Below are 26,868 nucleotides of genomic sequence, written 5' to 3'. Positions count from 1 at the left end.
CCCGTTTCTTTCCTACTGATTGGTTTTGATGTATAAGTAATAAATAACCAGCATGATGGCTATATGAGCTTTATAAAAAAATATTAAGAAATCTTCTTCCTGTAAAGGTTTAGATAAATTAACTCCATTGAAAGAGCAAATTTAAGCTGACTGCTTGACATTAATTAGCTTAGCTTTAGAAAACCCCTGCAAAGAATTATATGAATTTTATAACATGCTATGCATTTTACAGATTGGTACGATGAGGTTCACAAGAGACTAAATGCCACATTATTTTTTTATGCAAATAAATGACCAATGCGTTGATTAAATTTTGTGGACATATACTACTCTTGGCAAGAACCTTTAACTTGCTCCACTGGGGAGAGATAACAGGACATATTGAACAGACAGTTATCTGCTTTAGAACTCATTACCCAACTGATCTGCAGCCTAAGTTTCCTAATTTTTTCAGACTCTTTGCAAAACTAATTGATTTACACAGGATTTGTCTGTTTTCTTATGGGTGAAGGATAATTCTTAAAAAAAATATATTACCCCAGGGTATAGTTCCTGGGTACACCATGCCTCCCAGATGCATTCTGAAGTTACGGATGTGTGCCTGGAGAGATAGACCCTGAGAGAAAGGCTTAGAAAAAATTGTGCTCAAAAAAGTCAAATACACACTGAGAAAAAGAGGCACTACTGGCAAGCCCTTATACCTAGAGGTCAGATAAATCCGCTATTCATGATTTTTACCTGAATCATCTTTTTTTTTTTTTTCTTTTTTTTCTTTTTTCTTTTTCTTTTTTTTTTTTTCCTCTTTGTGGTGAACAAAGCACTCATCATTCATACTTGATACATAAAGACAGCATGGCAGCAGTTTCTAGTGGGTAGAGTAGTGGAGACAAGATTCCTTACATGAACATGCCATAAGCAACAAACACAGCCAGCCAGATCACTCTATAATAGATTGGAAAACTCAAGAAAGGGTTAAGAGAAAATATTGCTCCCATTTAGAATCCTGATCAACATCATAGCAAAAGTTACTCTTTTTTTTTCTCTTCTTCTTTTCCCTAGAACTATAAAAGGGGAGTTGTGTTATAATTACAGAAAAACAAACAAACAAACAACCCCACAATACAAACAAAAAAACCCAAAAAACCCAAGTGCTAACATTTAGTAATGATAATACACCAAATGCAACAAAAAATATAGAACAATAAAAACACCACTGAAAACTACACTGCGTCAAGAAAGTACTACTTTAAGTAAAGAAATCAGTGATGTATCTTGCACTGCATCGCTCTGAAGATGTCTCACATGAATGTTGCAATGTATTTGATTTGAAGAAATATTTCATTTCTACAATGGATGTGTTTGAAATTTATTTTCTTTGATAATGTGCTGCAATGAATATTTGCTTAAGACAAAGTATGTGAGAAAAAAATAAGGGTTTTAGGGTAGGATCTGTTCTTGCTGTTTATTCTTATTTGAAATTACAATGCTATTTTTGACATTAACTTCAGCTGCAGAACAGAAGCAAACAACATGTATAAGCACAGAGGACAAACACTTATTTCTTGCCTTTATTCAAATTGCAGTAGTAATCTTAAGGAAATATATATGTAGTAATTTCAGTCATGGTGATGACATATACTTAGTTTATATACAGGATAGTACTTCCTGAGTTGCAATACAGAAATACATGGGTTTCCTTCTTGCTAAGACATTACTCCTCAAGAGGAATATATGTATTTCTGTCAAGTAAACCCCAAAATATATGGGAATGTGATGTGGAGAAGAGTATTTCTCTGAACAAAGTAAATGTGACAGAATCAGACTGCATGGTTAAAACAAACAAAAAACAAAACAAAACAAAACAAACAAACAAAAAACACTATCTGGTAGATCAACTAAATTACTACAACATTGTGTGTTTCTGAAAGTTCCCTATACAGCATCAGCAGTTTCTTGATCAACCGATTATACAATGGCAGTGTAGGTTTGTTTTTCTCTATTCTATTTCCAGCAAGCATGACCATTGTTTTTTTGTAAAAAACTTGGTCTGAGAAAATCTTTAAGGAATAGAAAGTGTAAGACATAAAAATCAAATTTGTGCTCCCACTTTCCAGTTCTTTTTTCATTTTCACTTAGATCTTCTGCCTCCTTCACTGCTCTTGTAGGACTGTAAACCTATATTTCAAATACACTGCAGTGATGACTGACAGTAAGATACTATAATCCTGCACGAAACTAATAGTTCTTGCATTCAGTTACTCTCTCTTACAATTTTATCACTAAAATCATAAATTCCAGTGAAACACCAGAGAAAGTTTGTTAAGAATTTTCTGTCTGTTAACAAAAGAGGTGAGAGAAAATATTTATATTTCATTTCTGCTCGTGCCAAACATTCTGGCTGGAATTTTGCTACAAAATTTCTTTAGCATTTCTAATTATGTATAGTAACTTATATATATTATATATATATATATATATATATATATATATATATATATAGTAATTTGTATTATATTATGTATAGTAACTTCTGGCTGACTGATGTCTGTCTCAAATTTTGCAGAATTTGCTGTTCTGAAGAAGGGGTCAAAGATCTTTTGTAGGTCTCATAAGATAAAATAGATTCTGGATGCCTCCCTTCTCAGGAGATGAATATGATGACTGTTTCTTCAAAAATATATGATAGTGGTTTCTCTTTCAAAGTAGAGTTTTCAGGTATCCTGTTGCACTGCTGCAAAATGTTTTTGTCTGCAGAAGACTGTGTAACTGCAAAGCGTTTCAGAAATTGAAGTGATGTGAAAGACCTTCAAAGTAGGTTTTCTTTTATTCTGTTCTTATTCTTTTAAATGGTTCTGTTTTGAGTCTTTCTCTTCTAACATTACAAAGACTGAATAAAACTGTCCCCAGAGACAGCTAGTATCACCAGCAGTTAATTACTAACAACTGTGCTCTACTCAGAAGTGTCTTCTCTCAAATGATAATTAGTTGGATTAAAGGAGATAGAGAATTGCTACTCTAATACAACTTGGGTATTTAAATTTTAATATATTGAATTCTACCTGATATTGCACTGGGATACCATGTTCTGTATTCTATCCTTTGATGAAACTTAATTCTTCTAAATACTGTGGACCAGCTAGCATGTTTCAATCTAAAAGTCTACTGTATAACAGGCAACAGGGAGTTTCAAAAATATCACAGTCCAAATCAGGCAATAGTATATTTGATTATTCGCTTAAGGTAAAGCATAAACATGTAAATCATTTCCGGAAACACCCTACTAAACATAATAGAAAATATAATGGAGTTTTGAGAAGTGCTGAGGTCCAACAGCTCCAACTGAAGGCTATGAAATCAAGATATTCCCCAAATCTCAGAAAATTGACCTCATGTGCTTTCTTAAAATACTGCTTTGAAGACTCTTTTCTAATCATTGCTAGTAATATGGGGGAATGAAATACAGACAATACAAAAGAAGTTGTTGGATAATAGTTTTTTTTAATCACTGCAGAAGACTAAGTTACAGAGTGAAATTTATGTATGCAAAGTGAAAAAGTCCCTCCAGGTCAGGACATTTCCTGCTTATTCACAGTAACAAGTCCCAGAGACTTTTCAAAGAAATTTTTTATAAATTCTTTAAATTGTTTGCTAGAGTAGAATTTGAGTTAGTCAACTATATTAAAGAATTTCCATTGATTTCTGGGGGGAACTTGATGAAAATATAAAAATACAGTCTCCTCACTAGAGGAAAAACAACCCATATCTTGTAACATCTCTATATGTATTTCTTTACTTGTTCATTTTATATTGGAGTTATCTAATACATATCTAATATTATCTATCTACACGTGCATTAGATGAAGGCCTTGTGACCACCAGAATTAAAATAAGATCTGCTTTGACCTGTATGGAAACAAGATTTCACCTATGGAAGTTGTTTCTGACCTTAAGTTTCTATCTAAATCATAGAAGGAAGGTTGGAAGTGACCTTAAAGTTCATTTAGTTCCAACCCCTCTGCCACGGGCAGGGTTGAGAGCTACTAGATCAGGTTGCCCTGGGCCTCATCCAATCTGGCCTTGAATGCCTCCAGGGACTGAGAATCTACATCATCTCTGGGCAGCTTGTGCCAGTGTCCCTCTTTCCTTTGATTAAAAAAAAAAAAAAGAAAAAGTATTCCTAATATCTAACCTAAAATCCCCCTCTTTAAGTTTAAAACCATTTCTCCTTATCTTATCACTATCCACCTGTGTAAAATGTCATTTTCCCTCCCGCTTGTAAGCTCCATTTAAGTAGTGGGATACCACAATGAGGTCTCCTGAGTACCTTTTCTGCTGGATGAACAAGTCCATCCCCCTCAGGCTTTCTTCAGAGGAGACTTACCCCAGCCCTTTGAACATCCTGTGGCCATCAACTGGATCCACTCCAATAGCTTCACACCTGTCTTCTGCTGATGGCTCCAGGCTTGGATTGCCCTGCTAGCCACCCCTCTTTGGATGTAGCCCAGGATACAGTTGGTCTTCTGGGCTACAAGCACGTGCTACTATTTCTTGTCAAGCTTTAGATGCACTGGAGTCTCCAAGTCCTTCTCCACATGGCTGCTCTCAAGGTGTTCTCCCATTCTATAAACAAATCTAGCATTGCCTCCACCCAGATGTAACACCTTGCACTTGACTCAGTAAGTTCCCATGTGTCCATTTGTGAAACTTATCCAGATCCCAGAAGAGTAAAGCTAGCCGAAATTTAGCAAATGAAAAACAAATAGTGTTTCTACACTGAAAAACTACTGAACTAATGAATAGTTGCTGATGTTTATAGTATTCAGAGGGCATTTCTCTATGCTGAGTCATAGTTTTTGTAGTATGTCAAAAATAAAAGGATTTTTCTAAGGTACAGCATTTTCCCAATGAGCAATAGAGATCAACATGCTGCTAAACTTTTTTAGTGACAATACAATTCATCATTTCAGATACTATTTTGACATTTCAGTAACAAAAACTGACCATGCAAACTGCTTGGCCTAAAGAATGCCACATGACCTCTTTCCGTCAAATGGTTATAACCAATTCTGAAAAGATAAATTGTTTGGTGCAATTGTTTTAGTTGTCTTATGAAGCCAAGCAGCTGTATGGCAACACTGTGATAGAAAACAAGAGGAAAAGGAAGAGAACTTAAAGAATATTAGGAAGAGCAGTATTTTAAAACACTACCAGCTGAACGTTAGCCACAGGAAAATCAGAGGCTTCAGCTACTAGAGAGTGGAATATCTTTCACATTAAGGTTTTTTACACTTCAACAGCTCATTCCTCAGTCTGCTACTCATTTACTGAATGCAAGTGATATTCATATGGCAAAAATTCCAGCACGACACAGGTCATTTTGTGTTCTAAAAGTCTGAACTTCAGTCTCAGTGTAGCCACATGGTATTTTAACAAACTGTGATCCATTTGTTACACTATCAAAGATTTCGTCCTGACAGAAGCAACACTTTTTCATAAAACTGTTATGGGAATGCTTCATTTCATTAGTGTGATTAGGTAGGGTGTATACCCATATGATTATAGGATAGTTTTTCACAGTAATATAACAGTGGAATAAGATCAGACAGGGTTTCCACGAAGATTCAAAACTCCTAAGAATTCAAGTCTGTCTTCTATGGAAAGATGCTATCTTGCTTGTAGAGAAAGGGACTGAATTTAATTAATGATTTTTTTTTTTTTTTTTTTTTCTTATGCTACTTTTGTAGTTTGATTATTTTTTTTATTACTATCATTGTTGTTGTTTATTAATTTATTTATTTGTTTATTTTTAACAGAGAAAAAGGACATGATACCTGAAGGAAACTGGTGGAAGTGATAGGAAGGTAAGAAAGCACATCTCTACCTCTTTTGTCACAGTCTTGTGAATTTCCTGTTTAGCCAAGATTACGAAATAAGTCAGTTTGCAGGAGGGCATGCTGCTTCACCAATGTCTGAAATCTCCTAAAGTCTCTAAGTATGCTATACATCATTTCTGACAGGTGGCAAAAAGAACACTTCAGAAACAGAGGGTACCATCTTAACTAGGAGAAAACCAATACTCCAAGGGACAGTTGTCCTATTAAGTAATAACAATATGATGCTTACTACAGAAGGCATGGAATGAAAAATGGATCTGTTGAATAGGATATTTTCTCATCAGTGGTACTATACACACTAAATAGAAAAGGAAACACGAAAAGGAAAATTTGCTCTTTTTAATAATCTCCGGTGAAATCTCATTTAGTGTTAGAATTGTTTGGGGCCTTAATCGGAAATCCAACTTGGATTTACAGTGTTTTTCTTTTAGTTTTTCTATTTTTTTAATAATTTTCTCTAAAGATAAAAGGAAAAGACAGACATGAAGAGTAACTTTGTAGTTAGAAGATAAACTGACTAAAATGGAGAAAAAGTGTATTAAAGGACTGATGTGTTGCAGGCTTTTTGTAAAAAGCAAAAAGTAAAAGAAACTATTAAAAAGTAACTATTAAAAAGAAACTATTCAAAACAACTCTGGAAGAAAAAACAGTTTATTATTTTTTTGATTCCAGAAAATGATTATTCTTTCTTCCAGTTGAAGTATTATTTTAAGTTAACTAAGTTCCCTAGTTGGATGAAAACTGGATTTCCTCTCTGACTACTGAAACTCCCAAGGAATATAGTGTTTTTGCAACATGCTCCTGTGCATGTTATTAGTAATTGGGTAGAATGACCTGGAAATATGTATCATATCTCCAAAAAACTTTGTAAACAGCTCAGCTATGGTTTTCAGTAACAAAAAAGTGAGAGCAGAGGTTCACAGTTTCCACCACTATGACGTTAATTCCTAGAAGTGCATTGCAGAGTTTGTTAATATTTTGCATCTTGACATGAAACAGGTAAAAGATCGCAAGCAATCTCAAGGTAATAATCTGGAATAAAAATAAACACTCCTAAGGTATTTTGGCTATCCTAGTTCCTGGAAAATGAAAAAAAGAATGGAAAAGAAACAGAAAAAAGAAATGAGAGAGAAGAAAGAATATATATAAAACTAAAGAAGGCAACCTGCAGTATAATCTAGGTAGCACATACAATTTGCATATGAATCCCAGTAGAAAGTGTGGACTATTTTAGAGAAAGAAATGACAGGAAGAAAACTGAAGAGGGAATGTCTGACATCTAAACAGAGCTTTATAGGCAAATCAGGGGCTGACCCAAAGCACTTGTTCCGTTCCTAATCTATGAGCATAGCTTGCTAAAATCATTTGTTTTCTACACACCGAATTTGCCTGTGTTTTGTTGGAGCAACACAGTGGCTATGTCTTCTTAACACATTCTTTGGACTTTAAAACAGATTTTCTATGAAACATTTTGAAGTTTCTACTTATTTTCCCATTCATTTTTGCATAAAATAAAATAAGATGTGTTAGTTTTTCGTTGTAGCTCAGAACAAAGTGGCATTGCTAATTTGTTTGGGAACAGGTTTGAAGAATAGTGTAAGCTAGATTAATTTTCTGGGAGTGTAAATTTTATATATGTATGTATGGGTGATCTACAGATCTTATAATGATTTTCCTTCAACTAGAACCAGAAAGTAGACTTTGAAGCCAAGCTATTCTCTTCTTGTGGAAGGAATATTGATAGTTTCAGGCTCTGTTCGTTCCATCTATTTCCCGTATGCTATTCCAGAGCTAGTGAGTTAGTTAAAAACATTCACAAGCAAATACGTAAATAGTATATGATCATCCTTATATCATAGGGATTTCTTTGCTTTTGTCTATCCAAAAAACAGTGCTCTCTCACTATTAATGTCTCCAACTCCGTGATCTTTCACAAGACTATCCCACAGTGCCAATGCTTGGTAGACAAAACTTGGACGCAGGCCATCACAAACATCCTCCACAAGTATTTATGTCTTGTACTGTTATTATTAGAAAATTCATCTGCTTTTCAACAGGGAAAAAAGGGAAAAAGGGTTACTTGTAAACACATATACCCACCTTTCACAACCACATGTACTGCCATATGGAAGACTGAAAATATTAATGTTCAAAGTTAAAGACTCAATATTCAGGTTCAGGAAGTATCATTTTAGCAAGTCAGTGCAGTATGTTCTAGTTAATTCCCATATTGGCCTATTCATACAAGCACATACACAAAAGGAAATTACCTACTGCATAGGAAATTAAATTCTAGATATAAATTAAACCAGACAAATAAAATGGGTGTTTTACTCATCAACATATTAGGGGGTTGGATCATAATCTTAATCTTTAATGGGCTATATCATAATACTAATGAACACATTTTAAAAAATTACCACTACTAATAAAACATCCATGACCTTATTATCTTCTGTCTTTCCTCTACTCATTTGTTCTTTCAATGTTTTTGTTGTCTACACATACAGCTAGTATGTTTTCAAGCTGACAGAGTCATTTCTCAAAATGATGTTAAGAATATTAGCATTAAAAAGTAGAGAAATTAAAATCAAACAGCTGTAGTGAGAAGGCAAAGAATGAGAGAAATCATTGCTTTCAATTCATAATATATGTATTTTTTTTAAATCAAGGCAGTTATTTTCTACTGCAATTTTTTAACTAATAGAAAATGAAATATATTATTGAAAAGTCTTTAAAATAAATTAAGGAATAGATTTTCTGTACTTCTGTATTGACGCCATTTATTGTTTACTAATACAAATAAGTAAGTTATTGTCTGTTTAATTTTTATCTTCCTCTTAAGTGCTGTCTAGTGTTAATATATAAAAAAATAATATATCTGAAAGGAAATAATTCCTCTTTGCTTTAAAACACTTCCTTTCATTAGAGACAGTGATAATTCCATTATGCGTACAATAATATGTAAGTGCAATGTGTAAAGAAAAACTAAAATGTCTGAAAAAGAGGGAGACTGGCTGTTTACAAAGGACTGATTTGAAGTGAGAATCTCCTTAACACTGCATCACTGGTGTAGATTCTTAAAAATGAATCAGAGTAAAAAGAGAAAGGGATAAAAATGAACTACAGTGATAAAACATAATTAAAAATCTGGAAACTCAACAGTGATAAGAATGGCTTATATTTTACTTTTTATTTCCATGGAGAGGGTGAGAACACATACATTATGTGCACAAAGCCTGATGCTCTTTTTTGGCTGCCATTGTTTGTTGACATGAGCTCTGAGGTTAGATGGATCCATTCAGAACAACTACCAGGTCAATGCCATATTGTCCTGAAGTAACACTGTATCACTGCCTTAAACTATTAAAATTAGAGTATTTTCATCTCACACAAACTTTTTTTTAAATTATTCTTATTATTTTTGAAATATCAAATTAACATTTGTCTTCAAAGAATAGCTATGGAGTAAATACCTTGTGGCTAATGGGGCCAGAGGGCAAAACTTCAGAATCAGTGCAAGACAGTACAGCTCTGTTAACAACAGTGCCATCAGAGCACTAACTAACTTATGTAGTTTACTATGTAACTAACTTAGCTTGTCTGCTCATTATCAATTTTTACAGTGAACCAATACTAATACTAGTTGTTTTTCTCATGTTTATGCATGCACACTAAGATTATACAATTTCTACACATTTCTGTTCAATCTCATTTGCAGTCTTCCTCCACAAAAGTGTGTTGGGTCATCCCCTTGACATTTGGAGGTAGTCACTGTTAATAAAAAGAAGTTCCATTCCCAGATATGGTGTCCAGTTTTGCAGTCCTCACTTAAACAAGTGCTTAAGCAAACTCCTGCAGGTCTCCTGCTGACATTCATGGAACCAATGTGAGAATTATGGTAAAATTTTTCAGCAGGAGAAAAATAACCACTGTATTTCAGGCCAAGGATGTCAAAGCTGCCCTAAAGACTACAGCTACTCAGTAAGTATAACCAGAAGCATTTTGTGCTTTTTAGAGCATAGGGAAAATAAAACTTCACACTAATTTGTGAGCTATACTGCAAATGTTGCTACAGTTACAACCAAACACAGCTTTTAAATAACATGCACAAGTATACTGGGCTAGCCATACAAGCAGAAGGCCTAACAATTATAAACATTACTATTATGTAGATCAAATATTGTTTTGGATATAAGCATCAAGATGGATATTTTAAAATTATTTTTATTTTTATTTATGTTTTTTTTTGAGCCCCCAAAAGGCAGTAAGGAGATCTGCACTCTTACAAAACAATGAGTAAAGGGCAGGCGTCTAAGGCAGCCACTATTAAAACAAAACAAAACAAAACAAAACAATAACAACAACAACAACAAAAAACAGCTCTTTTTCTCCATGTATTTTGTTACTTCTCTCTTGAAATCTAAGCTCACAACAATCTGTTGTTGAAATCTTTCAGCTATGAAAAAATAAGAATATCAGGGAATTGCTGGGGAAAAAGAAAAAAAAGCTATTTTTTTTTCAACTGCTAAGTTAGTTGATGAAAGATAACTGTTAAAACATTCAGAACTGCAATGTTTGGACCACTCATGTGATTTGCTACTCTGTGAAAATCTGATGAAACAAAGAATCAGTTTATTCTGAGATCTCACTGCATGGAAGACCACACCAGAGTTTATCCTGGTTTTTGGAGCATTTGAGTTTGTTCCCACTCCCATATGTGTCAGCAAGGGCTCCTGTGCAGCCTTCAACCTTTCACTTGCTGATTTACAGTAAAGATACAACAACTGTAAAATTACATTTTATTTGAAAAATGTGAGGAACTGTAAATGTGAAATGCAAGTTCAGTGAGGAGATTTATAAAGGAAGTGGATAGGTGGTATTTATTTCAGATAAAGCTCTGCATCAGTCAGGATCTGGAAAATAAAACCAGCCTGTGACAGGAAATAACCTGTTCTGATGACACAATGGCCCTCGTAATGAAGCTACAATCACTCTTCTGATGTCCCACAGTCATGTTTCTTTCTTTTTCCTCTTGAGGAGCTGGCACTTCCAATCTATTCTAATTTTCCCAATTCTAGGCTTTGATTTATACTGCTTTGGCTATTGCGCTTCCTGACAGCTAAGGATTTGAAGCAGAGAGAAACAGCACTGACACGAGGGTGAGTAACAAGAATAGTATCAGAGATTAAGCAATTCCTATAGGTAACAGTTGAGTCTATGTAGCTCTGCAATTCTACATAATATTTCTCTTTTGGTCCCAACTAACATGAGCTACCAATACTACTAATGAATTGTTGTTATTATTACTAATAATAATTGTTATTAATCTTCATTGAAAATTATGGTCCAATATGCAGAAAATGGTGCTGAATTTAGAGTTGGGTCATCTAGGCTCTGATCCATGTGGCATAAACATGAGACCAGACTGTAGATATTTTTTCTTCCTTATGTTCTCTGATACAGAGATATAAATTTTGATAAATAAAGAATGGACAGCTTAAAAGTGATGTCTCAATCAGAATTTTCCTAATTGTGATAGATGAGAGTCTCTTCTGTCAATGTACAAGTCAGTGGTGACCCATGTGTATCCCATGCTCCTTTTAGTCATTCATTTATAAGTTTGAGACATTTTTAAAACACATGCATCCATGAAGACAGAGATCACTGATGCCCTGTGAGTGTAGTATTTGTACATGCTGACATACAATAATTATTTATATTTGATACTTCAAGGGAAAATCAAGAACTTTGCCCATTAATCAGCTGTCTTAGGTGGAAGGATACCTCTTTGAACTCTGACTTGATAATTAGCATAAAGCCAGGCACATAGGTACTGATACCAGCAGCGGTTTTAATCACAGAGTGCATAACAATTAGTACACCTGGAGGAGAAATTTATTTCCATGTGGCTGACCAGTGCTTCTTAAAAAAAGCATAATGTTGCTTAGTTCAGTAACTGCACATAATCTTCCATCTGGCAACAGGAAAGTCAGTAAAATATTCCCTGCGCACATTTTCAAATGTACTGTCCTGTATTTTCAGTATATGTGAATAAATGTCATGTTTGAGAGAAGTGTTAAAAAATGTGGATAGTATAGATCACAAGAGATAGATCAGTCTTTGCTCGGACTGGAGTCTGCTTGATTCTGTCAGTGTTTTGTACCATATCTGAGGACCTGCATTCACAGGACATGGCAACTGATCTGGCAAATATTTCTGGACATTTCTTTAATAGTATGTACTACTCAATAGGAATATAAGAACAGTAGCATCTGACCTGCAGTGAGACAAGGAGACAGAAGGCCTGTGTAAAAAGTGGTGCTAAAACAGCAGAAATGTCATTAAATGGTAGTCCCTTTTGCTCACATTGCAGGTGAAAATCATTCAAGAAGGAGAATGATGGAGTCAACAGATGTTTATGTGAAAGAAACCATGAGACAGAAACTATTGTCCTAGGGAAGCAAGGGCTGTTTGGGGATCAGACATATTGTCTTAGAATTGCACATAGGGCTGGACTTCTGGAGAAGGCTGAACCTGCAGTCAGCATGGAACAGCTTCTATCTGATAGTCACAGCACTCCTGGTGTAAGCAACGAAAATATCTCCAAAAGTAATTTCTAGTACTGTCCACCATTGCTCAAGAGACAGCTACAGTTTAGACCTGCATTTATCTTAATTCATTTATTCTTTAAAAAAAAGATGTACATGATGTGAAATAATGCCTCTAGCCTTAAACTTTTGTAACATGTCAGCCTTATGTACAGAGAGAACTGAAACAAAGATCCTGTTTCAAGTCATCATCAAGAATAAGCTGAGATATGGACTGAACCATCAAAGGTTTGTAATAATTATCTGATTTAGAAAAAGGGACAATAAACACGTCATCTGATAAGAGCCCATTACCCTGTTTGTTTGCATTTTCCTTTCCCAAGGTCTTTCTGGCCTGATATCTGTTCTTTCAACTATGCCACACTTATACTTTTTCTTGTGCAAAAGGGATCAGTTTTTGGTCAGCTTATCTTCCTTTCCCACCATCTAGAGCACCTCTGGCTTTTTCTCATAAATACCAAATCATTAAAATTAAAGGTGGGAAGGTATATCACACGGGTTAAGTAAAGTAAGCACATGCAAAGATACTAAATTTTGAGTGCCAAACACAAAATACTTAACAGACTCTCTTGACCTCGATATACACATTCAATCTATTAATCAGACTGCTAAATTTAGCACACTTGCAGATGGACAATTCTAAACACAGGGGGAAAATATACATTGGACTAATTATTGACAATTAAGAGATTGCTCAGTATTGTTTTATACTTTTTTTTTCCTTTTTTTTTTTTTTTTCTTCCAGTGATCTGAAAACAAAAGACACCATGAGTTGTTTGATGGTAGCAGTGTTCACTTATCCCTTAGGACAAAGAGAATAGCTGTTCTCAGAAAATCTTGCCTGTTTAGAAGTTAAAAACGTTCCTCCATATTTCAGACAAATGGGAATCAATCATTTACCGCCATTTTCCTATGTAGAATCCTACCAATGTCCCCATAAAAACCATTTATTTTGACATTACATTCCATCATACCAAACCTGATCAAATTAGTTGCTTGCAAACAGATTTCTTCACTACAGATCCAAAGAATCCCCAAAATATTGTGGTTGGAAGGTACATCTGGAGATCATTTCGTCCAGCATCCTGCTTAAGTAGATCACCAAGAGTAAGGTTGCACAGGAAAACTTGTGTTGTGCTCACAACAATTCATTGTGAGCACTTGGTATAAAAAGCAAGCCTGACATAGAGATTGCCACCAATTTGTATTGCATCCAAACCAGAACAGGCAAAAAAGTGTCTCTCTAAGTTTCAGAAAGTGTAAACAGTTCATGGAAGATGGATTATTGTGGAGATAGTAAACATACAATTTTTATTTTCTCAAATATATCACTTTCGCTAAGGAAAGCCACTGAATGATGGAGGGTGATGGAGGCTTGGGCTGGTGCCCAAATACGTGAAGCAGTGGACTGTGAGGCTACTGGCAAAGGGGCTGTGACATCAGTGAGAAATGACTGCATTCTCACTGACCTTCACTATAAAAATTTGGTTGCAAGCGGAGTTCAGAGTGGGCTTTTGCCTGGACTCCAGTCGATCATATACGCAGGACTTGGATCACTGAATGAGAACTTATTTGCATTGTGCTGTGTGGCTGCTGGCAGCAGTTCTTGGTGCCCATCCCACAGCATCACCAGTGTTTCCCTGGCCCTGCCTGGCTCAGTTGCCTGAGCACTTGTAACAGCAGAGATGAGTAGTATTGGGGCATAACCTCAAGAATGATTGTCAAGGAGCAAAACAACATCCTCTGAGTGTGACTGGGATTTTCGGGAGATCTCCTAAACCAGTGACTCAAAGATTTAAGCAACAGATGATGCCATCTGTCTGGGTTGTCCATTTTCAAAGAATGATAAGTTCTTGTTGAAAAGAAGAGATATATGGAAGAGGAAGCAGTAAAATAGAAAGCAAGAACAGAAATGAAGAATAACACTTTATTTTCAGATTCATTCTGAATGGAGAAGAAAATTTAAAAACAATCAAACAAACAAAAGATTAAAATACAAGAAAGAAATCTTAAGATAGAAACTTTCGGCACAGCCCTACTGAAAAAGACCTAGGAGTACTGGCGGATGGAGAGCTGGGCATGAGCCAGAAAGCCAACCACATTCTGGCTGCATCAAAAGAAGCATGGCCAGCAGGGAAAGGGAGGTGATCCTGCCTCTCTGCTCTGCACTGGTGAGACCTCACCTGAAGTACTGTGTCCAGATGTGGAGTCCTCAGTACAGGAGAGACATAGAACCATTGGAGTATGTCTAGAGGGGTGTCACAAAAATGATCCCAGGGATGAAACACCAACCCAGTGAGGACAGGCTGAGAGCTGGGGCTGTTCAGCCTGGAGAAGATAAAGCTGTGAGGAACCCTAATAGTGACCTTTCAATATCTAAAGGGGAGCTACAGGAAAGAAGAAGGTAGACTCTTAAGCAGGGCCTGTTGTGATAGAACAGGAGGAAACAGCTTCAGGCTTAAAGAGAGGAGATTTAGATTAGACATAAAGAAAAAATCTTTTACAGTGCGTCTGGTGAGGCACTGAAACAGATTGCCCAGATATGTGTTTGATGCCCTGTTTCTGATGACTTTCAAGGCAAGGCTGGAACAGGCCCTAGGCAACCTGATTGAGCTGTGGTGTTCGTTGCATAGGAGTTGGACTAGAAGACCTGTAAAGGTCCCTTCCAACTCTAAGGACCCTATGATTCTGTGATCAGTTCATACTGGAGCAACTGAGGGCAGATGGGTTCCTGATGAGAAGCTATCTTGTTTTAACACCTCTCTTCTCCGTCCTTTCATGTATCTCTCCTAACCATCCACTAAGACCCAGCTTGCAAAGCCCTGCTATCAAAGGAAACATGTTGCCAACTGACAAGGACTGGATTAGACTCCTGAGGCTGCACTTTAAGCACCCAGAGGGGTTCACTCCAGAGCAACAGGAGGATGCACTCAGGATGCATATTAATCCTCTCAGATCATGGCAGGGAAGTTCAGGTTGAGCAAAAGATAACTATCTTTAAATTGCTTTTGCCTGCATGCAAAAGAGGAAGCTATGCACTCTTTTAGTAACCATAATGCAGTTAAATTAGAGTGGAATGTGCACACTGAATGTCTGCCCTACACATTCCTATGGCTGTTCGTTGCAGCAGAGTAAAATGGGTTAAACCAGGATGCAGGAGAGAGTTGGCATGACAACTGCAGAAGTCTTCCATGTGGCCTGTGCAATAACTAATCATTACATAGTAAAGGGCAATAATTATTTCTTAATGCTGCACTGCAGGATCTAGCTTCGTAGCAGAGAGCAATGTGCTGAAGGGATGAGATGCTTGCAAATGCAACAAAAATGAATAAATTGGTGCAATTCCTATCACAGAAGTCCCAATGGACCTTCAAAATAGTAAAATTGCTTCATCTTTATTTAATTACTATGTTTTCTTACTGTGTATTCAGATACAATCATTTCTTCCTTCCTGGATGTCATTTTTGTCTTTTTCTTGGTTTCAGAAGCAGTAGAATGCCATATATTGAACACCGATACTGAGGTCTTGTTGTGAAATAAACATACAATAATTTAACAAAACCAAACAACAATATCAACAAAAACAAGAGTGTATTTATGTGTTTTCCTCTTTGTTTTCATTCCTGTGTTAACAACTTTGTCATGGGGTTAGTAAGCAATCCCTGTGACAATGACATTTTCCCCTGAGGGAAAGGGATAAATAAGTTTTTGTGGTTGTTCTATCTACCATAACTGAGCTTGCAATCAGGAATTTTTAGTACTCACTCAATGTCAAAATTCACAAAGTATCTAAAACATATCAGAAAATTCAGGAAATGCATTTCTTGTTTGCTGTTGTGCTTTAGGTATGTGTTTTCCTATCATTCTTATCACAGACTCATTATGTCTTCAACTGGTTTTGTTTGCTGAATGCTAGAAAAACTTGGCCACCACAGAAGTTAAGCTTTCCCTTTTTCTCTTCTATCTCTTTTCTTTCTGCAAAAAAAACTATCTCAACATCACTTGTGCAAACTAGCTGTACTGTGAGGAAATTTATCATATGCTGACCTTCATTGTATATTGGTTTACATTAGTGATTTGATTTAGAAACTTATCAACAAGTATGTTGAGAAAATCACCAAACTGAAATATGTTAGTAAAAGTAAAAAAATAGTTAGATTTGATGATAGATAATGGACACAGTCAACTTTCAGAAAGGAAAGATTGCTTAGCAGTGTAAAATTGCTAGAAACAGTGTTTTCCCCAACCAGGTCTGGAAAAATAATGATGTATATCTCCAGGCCTAACTTCTTTCCCTTGCCTTTTTTTTTTTTTTTTTTTTTTTTTCTTTTTCTCTTCCCTTTCTTTTTTTTCCTTTTTCTTTTTTTTTCAGAATGATGTGGAGAATGCTGTTGGAATATTCATCCAGAGAAAAATTCCAACTAACTGGAGCTTGCCATACCATTAATATGTTTTCTGCCTATAAAGTTGTCCACAAGCTTCTAAAACTCACAAAAACTTCCCTCAGAACAAAATGTAATGCTAATTTGTGTGGTGTGGGCCCAGCTCTCAGTGTTTTGCCTTCAGTGTTTTTCAGTCATCTCTATGTATATAAAACAGCTTTGAAACATAGCCCAAGCAGAGCTACAGTATTTTATAGTCCTGTGGGCAGCAAGGAAATAAATTCAGTTCCAGAATGGATCCAAGCCCACGCTTTCCTTAAGAGATTTATTTTGTTTTGCTTGTTAAAGATTTTGGCTTAAAGTTAAAAATATTGTACCTAAACTTGGATTTCTAAAGCTATAGCCAAAATCACACAGTAACAGCTTGATTTTTAAGCTAGTAAAGCACACAGAAAGATTTTTTACAGTTGTTTAATGACAAATGTGGGGGCCTAAGCTATTATGAGCTTGGAAATCTAATTTTAAGCCTGTTGTTGTGTGGGTTTCTTCATAAAAAGAAATCTTGGTTTCTCTGCCCATTTCAAAGCTGTTCAGCTCACCTTTAATTTCATACCTTTAAACTGGCATTTAGTTGCAGTATGGAGCAATCCCATGTAGGTGGAAGAGTAGTGTTTTCATTCCCACAGGACCATGACCATATAGTTACAAAACTCTAATCTAGAGTTTGCAATAAAGCCCTGACCTATCATTTTTTCATATATAAAAGATATCAGTAAAGGAGAGATCATCTTCAGGAAGTACCACCTTCATCATAGCCTTAATTTTCTATTTCGTGATCTTCGTGATTTTTTTTTTTTTTTAACTTACTCATTAAAAACTATTGTCTAAATGTTGATAAAGCATAGAGCATGATGCAGAGTTCTGAGAAGGCTCATTTTGGATCTTTCAAGTGAAAAATTACAGGAAGAAATAATTTCTCTTTTGGCATTTGGGAGGCATTACACCTTCTCTAATGAAGTAAAAAACTATGTACATGCAATTGCCAAAGGAGACATTCTCCTATTATGTATAAATGGATGCAAAAGTCTCTATGCTTATCACTTCCTTTATAATTTTTGGTGTGTGAAAAGCTGTTTGTTCCAGATTACTTACTGGAAACTGAAAAGTGATTGAGAAGAGAGATTATCAGCAGAGCTGTAACACATTTTCCCTTTGCTAACCCACTGTTCCCCTATAAAGGCAATCTGTGTAAAGGGAAAATAAAGACATTAAGCTGAAAGAATCGAGTCTGCAAAAAATTGATCTCAGTCTGTTATATCAGAGTTACAGACAGTGGGGTAGGAAAACACATTCTGTAACTAGCATTCAGATCTGCCTGGAAACCACATGTATATTAAAATTCTCCAGATGTTACAATAGACAAATAAATAAGTCTTTGAATTTTTATTTTTATTTTTTTTTTGTAAGAGGTATTTCTAGGTATCTAGGAGTCAATTAAACTAATCTTCATTGTGTCTTCTATTTGTTTTGATAAGTGCCTAGCCAAGAAAGGCAATACATTTCTAGTGAGCAGCACAAGTAAATCAGTTTGAGAACTGTCCAGTGGAGACATCTACCCTGGAAACTTGATGTGATTCTTTGAATGCAAGGGCAGCTGTCACTAAGCCATTTTCTCGATGTCCTCTCAAAAGTGGCAAGCAGCAAAGAGCCTGTGAAAGGAAAAAGCGTACAGTGGAACCACTACAGCATACTTTTTATGAGTTGAAACAATTGCCGATCTTTTGGGTTTATTTACATCACAAAGCAGTTGATAATAGCGGTGTGTATTTCAGTATCCTGTCCAATTTTATCTTTTTATTATTATTATTATTATTTTTTAAAATACATTTATATTTTTCAAATCTGTAAAATAATATAAGATGAAAAATACTGCAGCTCAACCACATTGATTTTTAAACTCACACCTGTTAAGTTCTACCTGAGAGTTCTGTGAAAGAGGCTTAACAGTCCCTTACTCACCTTCTCCATTTATTTCACAAATGCTTAGGCCTACATGTTTCTCAGCAGCCACATTACTTCTGCGATGACAAGTCCTAATCTATTGAACTTATCTTATAAGGCTAGTAATTCTCATCATGTTTATCACCTTCCTGTGTATCTTACCAAGTTCCTCTGTACTCCTGTGACAGTATCATGGGCAAAATTTTTCTCTTGAGGAGTTTAAAGTGATCGTTTATGTACTTGCTCCAGATGAAGGCTGCAGATATTCCATGTATAGTTATTTGTACCGAGAACCAGAAGGTGTGAGTGGAAAGGATCTTGCTACCCACAGAAGAGGAATATTAGATGTGTGTTATAAGCTTATGATTTTTAAGTGATGAGAAGAAATCAAATGTTTGAAAGAAGTGATATCTTTAGATTATTTCTATGAATACTCAGATTTGGATAAAGTTCCCCAATGCATGCTGTTACATAAGTGCTGCCAAATTAAACAAGTCTAAAGAAAGGCAAACAAAGCATGGGAGAATGCAGATGTCATTTTATACAATTTACACCTGAGTATCTGAGGCACAGGAGGTTGCTGGCTTTGTCCATGGCCATCAGCAACCTGCAGTGAAGCTAAGAATTCAGCGTTGTCACCATTGCCAAAAAGATATAACTCCTCTGTCTTGTTATGTGTCATTCACACTCCTCACTTTAATTGTAAAAGAGACTATAAAGAAAACAGTTTGGGCTATTTATTGTCAGTTTTACCATTCAAAAGAAGACAGATATTTTGCATTTCTTTATGCTCCAAAGAAAGCCTCCACGCTAAAGGAGGAAAGTTAAAAGCTTTCTTAAGTCAAAAAGGCCAAATGGTTTTCTTCATCTTTGTACTTTTTGCTTTCCTGCTTTTTTTCTAATTGTATATATGTATATATAAGGGCTTTATTATTTTTTTTCTTTCACTTTACTGAATTGCATTGCAAAATGAATAATAACACTGAGATACTCCTTGCAGGGAACTGTTTCTGATGTCAAAATCTTTCAGTAAAGATCTCTACATTTACTCCCAGTGGATAAGATTGTGAAAATGGCTTGCAGACATCAAACAGACATTTTTAATGAGAATTTAGCAGTGAGCCCTTCATATGTTCTTTCCTTCCAGTGACAGCTAAGTACACTGGCTATCATAAATGTGAAAAACAGAAGGGTAACTAGTGTTACCTTCTTTATTATCCACTTTTCCTTATATTTAAGAGCCTTTTATGTTTGGTTAACAGAAGAAACTTTAGAACTAATGTGCCCTGTTCATATCTTCACTGATAGGGCTCAAGGTCAATATGAGTAGTCATGGAATTACCAGGTTAAATATAGCACTTTGCTTGATGATGGTCTCTCTTCATGTCACTCATATTCTGACAGCTTTCATCAGCTGAGAATTCAGTGTTAGAAAAGTAAAATTACTGTGGATGAAAGATACCAGCAACAAATCAGATCACTTTTCAGCTTAGTATCAGCATGGAAAAGCAAATAGCAGAGAAGACATCTAACTGCTAGCCCCCCTCTGCTAAAATCTAAAATTTCCTTGCCACTAAAATTTGGGAATAAAGCTCACCAACCCAAATAACAGGTTAAAAAACTGACATTACTTTACTGCAGCACTGAGTGCAAGGGGGATCCCTCCCTCCCAGCATGCACACCCACAATCGAAAGCACACAGATTTCATACATTTTAACATATGAATATTCATACTATTTCTGTGAAGTTCCTTCCTATCCCTAGAATTGCTCTACACACTAAAATATCATACTACTCTGCTGTGTTAATTTGGGGTTTTGGTGAGGGGTCTTGGGTGGTTGTAACTAGGCAAAAGGTCATGTGTTACATAATGCAGGTCCCATATATGCTCAGAAACTTGTTTACAAAAATTATGACTGTTAGCTAAGTTTTTAGTTAGCACTTTGACTTGTTATGGCACCTCTTATCAGGCCTCTCAGGATACAGTTTACCTCCGGCTCAAAGCTGGCGGAGTGTTTAGTCTCTGCTTTTTAGGATCCAACTGTCCTTATCTAGGAACAAAAACTTTCCAAAATCCCTGCTGAGGCATTTGGATTAATTGTCAACAGCCCTGAATTCATGGGCAAGTATGACCCTCATCATTCATGTTGAATAGTTCCATAGTTCAATGAGAGTCACATAGTCCATATGCTTACTCCAAAGCGAGACCCTCTCTGAGTTTCCTAGCACCAGCCCTCATTTTCCTTCATTTTCCACACATATATTAATTTGCAGTCATTCCAATGTATCAAATGGAGTAAACTGGATTGTCCACCATGGCAGAATGCTGCTAGAAACAGAAAAGTCAGAGTTTGACACAAACAAGACATCATATGGCCTAGACATGAACTGAAGTGTTTTGAAATGCTCTTATTCTACCACACCAGTGAAGATGAAACTTTTCAAGGACCTTATGTGGAGAAGAAAAGTGTAACCCCTCTGTTCACACACATACATTTCTCAGTTTACTTGTCCTGTCTCAAAGTCCAATAACTCTATTTTATGACAGAAATGTACGTTGAGCTAAGGGGTATAAAGAGAACCAGCAGGTCTATATTGCTTTTGCGAACAACTCTGCTGTACTAAGTGATATAAATAATAATTGCATTGCTGTCTTTGGCAATTTTACCCTTACTTAACACCAGCTAGGTTGAAAACACAACTGAGCAAAGTCCCTGACCCAGATCCTTCAGGCTCAGTCTGACTTTCTCTTTTTCTCTCCCCATTCTCTCCTACAAATACAACCATAAAATTGAACTTGTTAGTTATTTTATTCTTTTCCTTCTCACCAAGATCTGAAGAACTTAGGGTATTTAGGATGTTTGTATTGTTAAAAATTCTCAACATTTTACTTGGTTCTCTGTTCTGACAAGAAACCTTTTGGGTAATCAACTCCTGTAAGTTCAACTTTCTAACATCTCAGAGCAGAGAATATGGATGTCGTGCATCTCCTCAAGTTTTCATGTGTCAGTACCACAGCCTAACCTCTGTACCTGAGTGCAGCAAATGAATCCTCATAACACTGCCATGAGACCAGTAAGACCTATTTTCCACACTGCAAGAAGCTGAGACAAAGCCTACACAAAGTAAGAGTTGATCTTTGACTTGAACAGGTTTTGTGTCAGGTCATAGAAATATATCATAGCTCAGGCAGTTGGGCTGTGATTTACTTGGTCTCAGTCCAGTGTACTATGCTTAAAATTTCATTAAAAAGACAAAACAAAACAAAACAACAACAACAAAAGAAACCATAAAATATCCTTTTTTAAAAAAAATAATGAACAAATAAATTCTGATGCCTGCACAAGGCATTATCACACTTTTTCCTGGATATGCCTGGGATATGTAAGTAGAGAAATCAAAAAAGCAACTAAGTCCAATAAGGTAGTAATCATGGATGACTTCATTCATTTGTACCAAGGTAGGTCAACAGATACAAATAGATTAGAAAAAAAAATCTATAGGTGATTTCTAGAATAGCTGGAATATAATAAATAAAAAAATATAAGAAAATTATAAGTAAATATGTAAGTAAATATTCTTATATTAGTCTTAAGTAACTTATATAAGTCTTAAGTAGCTGGAGAAATGATGCAGTCAGGCTTTACTATTTGGTGAGTAATGTACTAATTAGTATATTAATAGTGACATTAAAACTGATTATAATTAGTGAATGACTTAAAAGAGCACTGAAGGCAAAAAAAAAATAGAAAGAAAGGAAAGAGACAAAAGAAAAGTATGGAAAAGTAAAATCTATGGTTTCAAATCAGCACAGAAATTAACAACCAGTTTCTGATTCAAGGAAGTCGCGCAGAAAGCAAACTGAAAGACAAGAAAAGGAAAAAAATATATATGTTTTTGTGAAATAATTAGATCTACGGTGTTGTTTGAACCAAGAAAATAGTTTTACTTCAGCTCTAGTGGAGTCCCCATATAAGAAAGAGAGAGAAATTATAATGAAAAATGAATAAAATGTCATCTATAAGTGAAGAGGTCTAAGGATGCATTGACAACAGTGAGTGGAGGGGGGAAATTGCAAGACATTTCTGAAGGATCTTAAATTCACTGAGTTTGGGAGGGAGCCAAAGGACTCTGTTTGGAATTCAGGAGGTAATGGGAAAATATAATGGTCAAAAAGACATTATAGAAATTCTAAATGATCAGTTGGGATAAGCTTGCACACCAACAGTGCTGTGCAAATGTACACCCTGGACTTTTTTTTTTTTTTTTCAAGACAAAAAAGGACATCAGCTGTCAGAATGTGAAATGTTGAAAGGAGGACAAACTGATAAACTAAACAGCTGCATGCCACAAGGATCTCATGGTTATATATGTAAAGGTTTGGAAGGCATTTGAAAATGGAGTGGATGAGCTGATAGCAAAAATACGCAAGTTGTCCTTGAAGAAAGATATGCTACAGAAGGATTAGAGTGTAACAACTAGCACACCTATCTTTAGGACAAGAGATCCTAGGTATTATATAATGAAAAGTCTTCTTTCAGTCTCAGATAGATTTACTGAAACTAATAAAAACTGGAATTACATACAGGAGAGGAAAATATCATCTTGTTTCCAATAAGACATTGCATCTTCTGTACATTCTTTGAAATACCAAGTGAACAGACAAGGAAATACAACCTAATAAATAGGTATATATGTGAATATATTTCTTCTTAAATTATATTTCCTTTGAAGGAATTAAGTCATTATAAAGTTAGTAGTTTGTTATTATAGCTTAGAAGCCATCTGGGAGAAACTACGTATGTATTATAATTTTTCACTCCAATAGATTTTAGAAGATGGGCTGTCCATGATTCTGTACCAAGTATATCATGTTTACTGAAATTGTTGATGTTAGATAAACTAAGGACTGAAGCAATTCAGAGTACACCAGTTAAGCTGGATGAGCTTGGGGATTCTGATAGAAGATGGAAATAAGTGTTGACTGATTCAAAACAAACTTGAGTGGAGTCAAACACCAAGAAACTTTCAGATCAGTTAATCAAGGATCCTGACAAAACTTTGAACACCTCACTGACAAAATCTGTTTACTCATGGCAGCAGTCAAAAAAGGCAAAAAGTCAACAAATAAAAACAAATGGAGTAAAAAATGCCAGTATGAAAACCGTATGGGTGTGTAGTCCTGATCTGGAAAATAATGCCCACATTGGCTAATCCATCACCAAAAAAGGAGATGGAAGAATTGGTAGTTTTAAGCCATGCAAAGTGTCTGGGCAACTTGGAACTGTTTAAGTGAGAGAAGAAAAGAGCTAGAAGGTTCGTGGCTGAGAAAATTAATGGCACTTAAACAATGAACTGAGTTCTCTGATTGGCATTTTCACATTGTATAACAGAGGGGTAATGATAGCACTGAAGGACAACTAATTTAAATAGATCAAAATTTACTTAGAGTGTGATTTTCCCAAGTAAGCAAGCAATTAACCTACTGAACTCACTCCTGCATGCTATCACTGAGGTAGCAAGCTTACTGAGAGGTTAAACTGTATTAACTGTTCATTTGTCTGGTGAGAATATCTGCACTATGTCTGGAACCAGTAGAGACTTCCATTTGTGGGGAATGTGGGTATCAGTTTTAATTTGGAAGCAGTTTCTGAGCAGCAAGCAACCACAAATTGGTAGGTATTAAAAAAGCATTTAACTTAAGGACAGGAAATTTATCTAGGGTGGCTTTTTCTGTATCTTGCTCTGAAATATGTGGTAAAGGGCATTGACAGAGACAGACTGAATGGAGAAGACAAAACACCTACCTGATCCAACACTGCAATGATTATGTTCTTATATTCTTTGACTGAATGACTGATGCATTTTTGAATAGAACAAAAATAAGTAATGATAACAAATAAAACAACTCCATTAATTATTCATGCTAATGTTCATGAAACTTTTGAGATGTATGAATATTTCCATGAATAAATCATTGGTTACCCGTTTGAACAAAATGATGCCAGAAATTAGAGTGGAATGAGCTTGTGGCCATTATTCATGAAAAAAAAAAATAAAAATTGTGTATCATTTTCAATATATGATCTTTCTAGTTTCTAATTGTCTAAATATGCAACAGATGAGTATAAAATAGACTTCAGTCTATGTATTATTGCTATGTTAAGGGAAAATTTCTCAGGTAACTGTGAAAATGCAACTGCTGACTGCAACAGAAACTCATTTCTTATGGATAAATTGTGCTATGTTTTTTTTCTTCCATGCTGGAGTGAATTCTAAAAATGAAGGGACTGATCTTTCTATTCTGCAGATCACAGCAAAAGAGCTTTACATGTCCAAACTAGCTAAGCCAGAGAAATTAGGAAAACAGTTATTTTACACAACTAAGTTTATTTTATCTCCTTGGTTTCTAACACTAATTTTCGCAATGGTTTAGAAGAAAGGTCTCTATAAAAACCAAGAAAGAAAGAAAGAAAGAAAAATCCCACAGTTGCCCACAGTTTGTTCATTGCTTTTTAAGAGGGTGAGGAAAACCTTGGAGATGCTGGTTTACATAAATTCTCACCTCTCTGTGTTGTGTCTTATATTAGAGATCTAAATTGTCAACATTTTCAGAAGTGTTCCACCCTATTCCCAGTGTCCATTATCACACTGCATTTCCCTTTCAGCAGAGTCTAACGACTCACAGCCATTCTATGAACGGATGTCAAAACATTGTCATATTCTAATTAAAACATTTACTATGTTTCTATGAAATTTAAATCCTGAGCTCCTCTGCGCTAGCATAAAACAAAAGTAATTAGAGCTAAGGCAACCACCTTTGATTTGCAAAGATATAAACATGATCAGAATCTAGCCCAAGGAGTCAAACAAGACTCCAGAAAGCCCAACATCCAAAGAGCTTCTTGTCAAAAACAAAATAGGCAGGAGGCACTCACCTAACTAGCTGGCCCAAAGTGATGATACTCTTCATTTTGTCACTATCATTTTCTTAACAATGAGTACATGAAGCACATGAACTGCTGAAATCTCACTGTGTATTTAAGTTTCGGTGACCAGGTACTCTTTGGGAACTGCTTGATAGAAATGCAGTAAAACTCATTTCACTCTCCCACCCTCTTGAGACTTAAAATTGTGTTATATGAGAGATGTCTCTTTGAAACATCTGCTGATACATATCTTTCTGCACAGGGAATTGACAGTGTTAGATACAGGTAATGATATAGCTTTAAAGTTAGAATAATCAGCAGCTCCATGGTCTAAAAGCATTTAAGTGGAAACAAGCTTTGAGGCCATGGGAGAAGGATGCAGCCTTTTAATACAATTTCAGGAATGCCCTCATCTTTTAATTCTGCACGTTGTTTTAGGGAGATATAGAAAGTCAGTGAGATAAGTGAATCCTCATTCTGTTTAGTATGGACTGGAAATGCAACCTACTAGGCACAAGAGATTGGCATTCAGCTGGTGGGACAAGGACAGGCAAGTAGATAACTCCCAGCTTATCTTGGGCATATTGAACTCAGAAAATGCTATGAAGATCCTGGCAAAACTGAACACTGTCAAAATATATGAACTGCTGAAGACAGAGGTGGAGGGTGCTAATTGTCTCATTTAGTGACAGCTTTTTTTTGTAGTACTCTGTGCTTGGCCCTCTGTGTAGCTTGGTACCTAGAGGAGGGAATCCAGACTCAGATTTAACAGGGCTTGAAATGCTACCATCCAGTGTAAGCGTTTTTAAGGCTACAAGCATTTGTAAAAAAATTATCCCTGTCATTCATATGAGCTGGATTTAAGCCCCTTCAGCTTTTCTTAGACTGATTACTGTTACTCACTCATCTGCCTATCCAAAGAGCCCATACAAGGTCAGGGCAGCACTTTCGCAAGTGAGTAATCCTTTTCCATGCCTTCAGTTCACCAACCATTAGCTGCAAGTTGCTGCAAGCTGTGAAGATCAAACTCAGAATAGTCCAAAATATGTG

At 35.8% G+C, this 26,868-nt stretch overlaps 1 protein-coding gene across 2 annotated transcripts in view; it reads right to left on the bottom strand.

The window, feature by feature from the left end:
* Positions 1 to 26,868, bottom strand: part of CHRM2 (cholinergic receptor muscarinic 2) — a 104,121-nt gene that overhangs the window by 73,484 nt on the left and 3,769 nt on the right. The window contains exon 3 of one of the 2 annotated variants that reach the window (XR_001556061.2): positions 16,837 to 18,596. The exons of the other annotated variant lie outside the window; for it this stretch is intronic. The gene's annotated coding sequence lies outside the window, so the exon portion shown is untranslated. Of the gene's footprint in view, positions 1 to 16,836; positions 18,597 to 26,868 lie in introns of those variants that run through there. 2 annotated transcript variants of the gene reach the window in all.

This window comes from Coturnix japonica, chromosome 1, assembly GCF_001577835.2.
Source record: "Coturnix japonica isolate 7356 chromosome 1, Coturnix japonica 2.1, whole genome shotgun sequence".
NCBI classification, from domain to species: domain Eukaryota; kingdom Metazoa; phylum Chordata; class Aves; order Galliformes; family Phasianidae; genus Coturnix; species Coturnix japonica.
This window is presented reverse-complemented; position numbering and strand designations above follow the sequence as displayed.